The sequence below is a fragment of the Cherax quadricarinatus genome, chromosome 73 (assembly GCF_038502225.1).
Source record: "Cherax quadricarinatus isolate ZL_2023a chromosome 73, ASM3850222v1, whole genome shotgun sequence".
NCBI classification, from domain to species: domain Eukaryota; kingdom Metazoa; phylum Arthropoda; class Malacostraca; order Decapoda; family Parastacidae; genus Cherax; species Cherax quadricarinatus.
Genome location: NC_091364.1, coordinates 17,720,432 through 17,729,051, shown reverse-complemented (window position 1 = coordinate 17,729,051; position 8,620 = coordinate 17,720,432). Strand labels below are relative to the sequence as shown.

The 8,620-nt window shown below is 36.1% G+C and overlaps 1 non-coding gene across 1 annotated transcript; it reads right to left on the bottom strand.

Moving 5' to 3' along the window:
• Nucleotides 1-6,085: 6,085 nt before the first annotated feature.
• TRNAI-UAU (transfer RNA isoleucine (anticodon UAU)) lies at nucleotides 6,086-6,175 on the bottom strand. Its single transcript is given in 2 exon segments — nucleotides 6,086-6,121; nucleotides 6,138-6,175. It is a non-coding gene; the product is annotated as a tRNA-Ile (tRNA).
• Nucleotides 6,176-8,620: the final 2,445 nt, after the last annotated feature.

The following is an 8,620-nucleotide window of genomic DNA, read 5'->3' as shown; positions in this document are numbered from 1 at the left end:
CCTTTCTTTTACTCTCCATATATTCTGCTCTTCTTATAACACTTCTGCTTTGTAAAAACCTCTCATAAGCTACCTTTTTCTCTTTTATCACACCCTTTACTTCATCATTCCACCAATCACTCCTCTTTCCTCCTGCACCCATCCTCCTATAACCACAAACTTCTGCCCCACATTCTAATACTGCATTTTTAAAACTATTCCAACCCTCTTCAACCCCCCCATTACCCATCTTTGCACTATCCCACCTTTCTGCCAATAGTCGTTTATATCTCACCCGAACTTCCTCCTCCCTTAGTTTATACACTTTCACCTCCCTCTTACTTGTTGTTGCCACCTTCCTCTTTTCCGATCTACCTCTTACTCTAACTGTAGCTACAACTAAATAATGATCCGATATATCAGTTGCCCCTCTATAAACATGTACATCCTGGAGCCTACCCATCAACCTTTTATCCACCAATACATAATCTAATAAACTACTTTCATTACGTGCTACATCATACCTTGTATATTTATTTATCCTCTTTTTCATAAAATATGTATTACTTATTACCAAATTTCTTTCTACACATAGCTCAATTAAAGGCTCCCCATTTACATTTACCCCTGGCACCCCAAATTTACCTACTACTCCCTCCATAACATTTTTACCCACTTTAGCATTGAAATCCCCAACCACCATTACTCTCACACTTGATTCAAAACTCCCCACGCATTCACTCAACATTTCCCAAAATCTCTCTCTCTCCTCTACACTTCTCTCTTCTCCAGGTGCATACACGCTTATTATAACCCACTTTTCACATCCAATCTTTATTTTACTCCACATAATCCTTGAATTAATACATTTATAGTCCCTCTTTTCCTGCCATAGCTTATCCTTCAACATTATTGCTACTCCTTCTTTAGCTCTAACTCTATTTGAAACCCCTGACCTAATCCCATTTATTCCTCTCCACTGAAACTCTCCCACCCCCTTCAGCTTTGTTTCACTTAAAGCCAGGACATCCAGCTTCTTCTCATTCATAACATCCACAATCATCTCTTTCTTATCATCTGCACAACATCCACGCACATTCAGACTTCCCACTTTGACAATTTTCTTCTTCTTATTCTTTTTAGTAATCTTTACAGGAAAAGGGGTTACTAGCCCATTGTTCCCGGCATTTTAGTTGACTTTTAAAACACGCATGGCTTACGGAGGAAAGATTCTTATTCCACTTCCCCATGGATATAAAAGGAAAATTAATAAGACCAAGAACTATTAAGATAAAATCAAAGAAAACTCAGATGAGTGTGTATGAATAAACGTGTACATGTATGTGTAGTGTGACCTAAGTGTAAGTAGAAGTAGCAAGACATGCCTGTAATCTTGCATATTTATGAGACAGACAAAAGACATCAGCAATCCTACCATCATGTAAAACAATCACAGGCTTTCGTTTTACACTCACTTGGCAGGACGGTAGTACCTCCCTGGGTGGTTGCTGTCTACCAACCTACTACCTATATATATATATATATATATATATATATATATATATATATATATATATATATATATATATATATATATATATATATATATTATATTCAAAGGTCGGTAAACTTTACTCAACATTATATCAAATCAATTATGCATATATTTACACACATACATAAACACATCTATGTATGCACATATACATATTCGGAATTGTATATTTGCAGTCATAGGCAAATATATTAAAATTAACTTTGATAAATATGTTTAATATATGTTCCATAAATGGCGAAAAAATAATTATTTTCACATGATTTTGAAATGAAAACATTTTATTTTCACGTGTAAAAGTTGTTTATATGTGATATAAAAATATCTTTATGTTGTTACCAGAATTTTTCTAGTTCTTCCTCCAATTTTTAGAATTTTATTTCTCTCCACAATATGCAAAGTTCTTATCGGATCGGCTTCAAATAATTATTTGCAGTGCATGGTAACTAAGCACAAATTCTAGGAGCAATAAACATGTATAAGTTCCTTATAACAAAAGTTATAGGACTTATTCCCAGCATCCTTGTACAGGTTCGATAACTTCGAAAACTCTTTTTGGAGGAACTACAATGGTTTAATTAAGAAAAGTATCTCGTAATTCTACGATGGCGGACAGTGTCTTTCAGGTATGCAGCAGCACAATTGCCTTTTTTTGTAAAATGGTGTAAAATTATATTTCCCATTTAATAACTTTAAATAAAATTGAGTCTACCTTTTCTAAATGGATTCATTATATATTGGCAGATACGAGTACATCTTACAGTCAGGAGAGTAATTATGAAATTTAGTTTGTGTGCCGTCAAATTTGTTAAAGCACACACTTTTTTTCATAACACTTGGAATCGTTGCAATCAGTTCAATACCCTGAATGGCCTCTTCCAATTTTAAGCCCTGTTGTGTTTTTCCATATAGCAACTTTTGCGTTGTTTTCGTCCTTAGTAAGTCCCAGTATGCCTATTTTATTATATAAATAAATAGTGAGAATTTCATTCAATAAACAATGCCTTGTCTTATCGGCTTTAAATTATTAACGCTGATGCATTCCCAAGGAACGAAGACGCGCAATAGATTTTGACCGCTTAGGAACAAATCTGATTTTTTTCTGATAATATTTACAAAACTAGGAATTACTAGATTCCTAATAATTACTGATGAATGTGTTTTCTTGATATGCTTCAAACTTTCCGTGTTGATGAGCTCAATTAAAAGAAAGCTCAGCTTCCACTTCCAATTAAATGTATTTTAGCTTGTCAATATATAAATAAATTAGTTTCCCTGTAACAAGTAAAGAATATCTCTCCTGGAGAACATCAAACATTCAGGTGATGGTATATATTAATTGAAAATATTTTTGCACTGAGTCTGAGTTTTGCTTCTGCCAGGTTACCAATTTTACAAAAAATAAATATGAAATTGTTTCTTTAAAAAGCAAAATATTTTTTTTAGAAGATTTTAGAGAATTGTAAAATGAAAAGAATTACAAAAAGAAAGTTAAAAAATATTGAATACTAGCTTTTCAGTATTTCTCAATATTTAAATTTTCACGAGTTTTGTGTAAAAAACACGAATATTTTAAGCTACAGTGTTCTCAACACTTTCCCTCACTACTACAGAATACGTATCCTATAATACATATTCCTGATGATAATTATTTATAAGTGAAGGTTCATTGAGCCAGGGACAGAGTCAGGCTTCCTCTGCTCCATTTTAAGTTGACCATTCCTTATAACGGCTTCCATGAGATCACTTAAGAAACCCGCTTGTGTTCTTCAAAAGTTTGATACTCGTCTATTCCATTTAAAAGATGGTTGATATGGTTGATTGAATTGCATCTTAATATTCAAATGGCACACTAATGTTTTGTATTATATAAATGAATTAAGTTTCCTAAAAGGTGATGACTTGCTTCTGGTGAAGGGGGTCTTGATTAAGGAACAAAGGTGGTGACTTGCTTCTGGTGAAGGGGGTCTTGATTAAGGAACAAAGGTGGTGACTTGCTTCTGGTGAAGGGGGTCTTGATTAAGGAACAAAGGTGGTGACTTGCTTCTGGTGAAGGGGGGTCTTGATTAAGGAACAAATGTGATGACTTGCTTCTGGTGAAGGGTGTCTTGATTAAGGAACATAGGTGATGACTTGCTTCTGGTGAAGGGGGTCTTGATTAAGGAACAAAGGTGATGACTTGCTTCTGGTGAAGGGGGTCTTGATTAAGGAACATAGGTGGTGACTTGCTTCTGGTGAAGGGGGGTCTTGATTAAGGAGCAAAGGTGATGACTTGCTTCTGGTGAAGGGGGTCTTGATTTAAGGAACAAAGGTGATGACTTGCTTCTGGTGAAGGGGGTCTTGATTAAGGAACTGAACTTTTCTTTCCATTGACTGGATCAAATCCGAATGTCTTCCTTTCCACAGGCGCTATATGACTCATACGGGTTTATTGCTTTCCACTGATTAAAATAAAACTATTACGAACAGCATTAATTCTTAATTACTTATACATTGTATTAAATGAATTAAATGTTTCTTACGTGTAGGCTGCGTAGGTGTATATTTTGTCAGCTCCAGTGTAATAACTGATGAATGAATCCTATAGTTAGCTTTAAACTTTTAGTGCTGTTGACTTTGCCTCTTGGGATGATTTCTTTTAGTTTTATGTTGGGTAAGTTTTATTGTGTCAGTTTTATTAATCAAAATTGGTTTCTGTGAACTAACTTGAGAATATCTGTTTTTATCAAAAATAAGTCAGTGTTTGACTTAATTTAGATTTTTCTGGGTTAAGTCTATATATCGTACTTTTTTGTGTGCCTATGATATCTGTGCCCTCAAGATCATTACAATATTTTAGGTTATATTAATTTGGCTAAAATTAAATTTGCTAATATACTGCCTTAATTACATTTTTCAACAAAATCGGCCTGGCTCACTCTGAGCGTGGCTCGAGTCCTAACTTACTTTTGAGGAGGAATAAATTGGGATAATTGAAATAGTGCTTTTGATGCTATAATTTCTGAGTCACATCAAATTCGTTGCAACGAATTAATGCAACTTCTGCAAAACTTGAAGCTTAATGTGTTGGTGTTTTTTAGTGTGTTGATCTCTCTGAGATAACAAGAGAATGCCTCTTCAGCTTAGCTTAGTATTTCTTAGAAGCAAGTTTGAATTAGATTTGTATGTCCTAATTTCTCCATTTTATTGGAGAAGTTGGGATATTTGATTCCAGATGATTACTATTGAATCCCTCTTCTGATTCTCTTCACATCTACAGCCCTAATATATAAATGCATTACAAACTTTGTCGCAATACGTACTCTTTTAATTCTGAATATTGAGGCAGAATGGGGTTGGGGCTATTTAACACGGTGAAACCTTTCTCAGATTCCTCTGTGACAAAAACACATCTGGTTCATTGTGATTTTGTTTTCCGTCATCGATAGTGATTGAAGAATGTACATTCAACAAACAAATATGATGGGCCTTCAGCATGCTTAGACATATCCAGGTGAACAATGAGCTGTAAAAATAATGAAAACATCTGGTGCTGATCATGGCGTTTAGCGAGAAACCTGCATGTGTTTGCAAAACTTATGAACACCAACAGTATTATACATAAGGCCTTGATGTTTTCTCCTTACTTCCGTGAGTCCACACCGACCAGATCGTCACACTGTTTCACTGTAACATCCATCCTTTCTCAGCTTTGTCAAGTTTCGTTGACCCTCATGTTATATTTAATTTACTTTTCGTATGTTAATTTCCTTGAGCAAAAATTTAACACGTCCATAAGTTCACGTATGTATGTTTTACTGGTTATCCTATAATTATATGGAGCACACTCACAGTGACCGATTCACCATTGTAACTCCACACGAGGACCTTAAAACCCTCAACGCTGTTCATGACCGAGGAAAAGACATGTTTCTCCTTCCTCAAATGCAAGTGCTACTAGAAATCCACTAAGAAAGATAGCCTTATCTATTTTTCACACCCTGACCTTAAATCGTAGGACAGAGACTAAATAATGACGTTTTGATCAAGAACATTGGAATCGAAGCCACCTTCGGCCGGATCTACAGCACTTTAGAGAATTACCTAGGCACAGTCATGCCGCAAATCTTTATGCTCAAACTCTTCTGCGTAGAAAGCCTACATATGACTTGACCCATACAGCAGTCCAAGTCACATAACCCAGGTCCTCAACTAACTTATCATCTGATTAAATGGCTTTATAAAAATGTGGTTTGCAAATATTTTGAATGCCTTAATAAACTGAATCTTGAGGGAAAATGCCGTCACTTGTCAGCTCCTTGCCTTTCCCACCTTCCGTTCCTTATATCTTTGCAAAGTGTTTCATTACACCTCTTTTTCTGTTCAGGAAATTTCATTTCTTCATCTGCCAAGGTTTAAGAAAATTGTTGTCACTATGGTTCTCAAAATCTCATACGTGTTCAAACTATCACGTTCTCTGCAGTATTGTGGTCACCATTATGTATTTTTTTTTATTCTATTCTCATATATCAGTAAGTACAGTTATTTCAGTTTATGGTCAAAAATACTACTTGCTCCAGGTGAGGCTCGAACTCACAACCCCGGCATGGCCCAGACACTGTCGTATAAGTACCGTGCGCTAACCGATTGCGCCACTGGAGCACATCGGTGAGTGGTCTGTAAGACTTAATTGTAGTAACATTTGAGGAGATATATTGAATTATGTTTATACAGTCACTGAAATACTTATGTTCTGTGTAAGTGAACATGAAGGTGACATTTTATTCACACAAGGTAGGTAATATCTTAACACAATATTGTGACACATCTTTCACAAAGTACGGAAAGTATATAGGAACAAGTACAAAGAACATAGGTAGTGGAACATCAAGGAGACGCCTTACACCGATGTCAAAGAACAAGACGAAGATCTAATAATATTCACACAGAGGAAATGGAACAAACGGTAGGCGACATCTTAAAGAGATGTAAACAAACACCAGGAAAGTGAATTCTTACTCACGCATATTTAGAAGAGGATCGGAAAGGTCAAATCTTACTCACACACATGAAGTGTAACGTCAGAAAGATGATAGCTTACTCACAGAGATATTAGAAGACACGGAAGGTGTAATCATACTTACTCATGATAGAATATAATAAAACAGATTATTACTTAGAATATAACGAAATCAATCCTCGTTTCATCCTTAGCAGCTAAGCTGGATCTGGATTGTAACAGATATGTGTAAGAATTCATTATTTTGGTAGTAAACTAGACTCCTTATTATGACCATAACTTATAATCTTATTTTAAGGGCTTTTTACGGAGAACAGTGAAAAAAGGCTAAAGCAAGGAAAACGGAAATAGACGTATGAAGTCATGATCTTTAACAATAAATTTAAGCGCCAGGTTTATATCATGCATTCAGAATAAAGAATGTTTCTATAATTATAATTATTAACTGTAATAGTGTTGTTAGAATTACTGACAATATGTTAGGCAAAAAACAAAATTGCAGTGAATGAGCCATTATATTGTGGCAATGTATCGCTCTCCAGGAGCTTTGTCATGTTATAATCAATACAGGGATACGGAGGATATAAGAATAAACAGTATAGTAGGCTGGCTATCTTGCCCATGTTGACAATGGTATAAAATACCCACAGGTTGATGAGCAAGAACCATGTGCAACCCTTAGGTATCTGTATAATTGAAACGTTTCGTCTACGCGGTAGGTATCGTCAGTCAAATACAAAGGAGAATGTTTTGTAGGCAGCCGGAGTAGTGGCGAGAAAAGCATGATGTAATTAGTCCACCAACGTTAGTTTGAAGTGGTCAATCCCTCAGCCTAGAGAAGAGTAATAGCTCCATGGTCTGGAATGATATGCAGCCGAAGCATGAGAAAGGAATATTTGATACTGTCGAAGGTGAGGTATAGAAGATCTCGAAGGCGTTGCAAGGGACATGGCGCCTATGGGTTCTACTAATGGAGCTGCAACGTCTTCGAGATCTTCCACTCATCAGTTTCGACAGTACTAAAGACTAAATTCTCATGCTTCAGCTTCATATCGCTGCAGACCATGGAACTGAATTCCTCTCATGGGTGAGAGATTGACAACCTAAAACTATTTCTCTTAGATTAATAGAATGATTACATCATCTTTTCCTAGCCACTGCTTCTGCTGCCTACAATATATTCTCTGCATTTGACCGAGGAAGCCTACGGGGTAGGCAAACCCTTTTAACAATAAATATACCCAAATGTTGCACACATGTCTTATTCATAAACTGGCCCATGCTGTTTGTCGTAGTAGTAACAGCACTAGTAATAGTAGTAGCAGCAACAGTGCAGGTAATTCTTGGTTGCTATGTGATGGCGGTGTTTATTGTTACGAGAAGAACTCTTTCGCTAGTACTTCAGAGATGATGAGGCTCCCTTTATTCTGTTTTTAGTGTTTTAAATGGCTATTAAGTATGATTCAAGGCTGTTTACATCTGCGGAAACTGGGTTCTTTAATCACAAGGCGTTTGTTTTTAAATTTCATCAGATTGTTGGTAGAATTCTGGTGCTGTAAAAGTGCGTTGTTCAAGTTATCGTTCAAACACGCATTAATGTGTTCATTGAGACATGTTTCCACGTTTCCTGCCGTTTCGCCGAAATATATCTTATTACAACCTCCACAGGGGATTGTGGTTCAGGGTTCTACAATTTATTCCTGTTTAGGTCATTTACAGTGGTGCTGGTTGCGATGGCTACGCTAGTATAGAAGAGTAAAATACACATGCAACTGATAATTCTATTTGTTGATTCATGTGTTTCGTATACACAATTGGCTTCTTCAGTCAAATACAGTAGCAAAGTAAAGATTTAATTAGTCCATCAACCTTGAAGACAGTTTTTGAAATAGTGAGTTCTTCAGCCTGGAAAAGCGTTCAGCTCCACAGTCTAGAACAATGTGAAGCTGAAGCATAAGAATGAAGATTTAAATTCTGCTGAAGGTGAAGCGTGAAGGTCTCGATGACGAAGTAGGAGGTAGGGACCACTGTTAGAAGTAAGACGGAAAGAATTTGTTGAGCATGGCAGTAGACTTACAGGTCCCTGT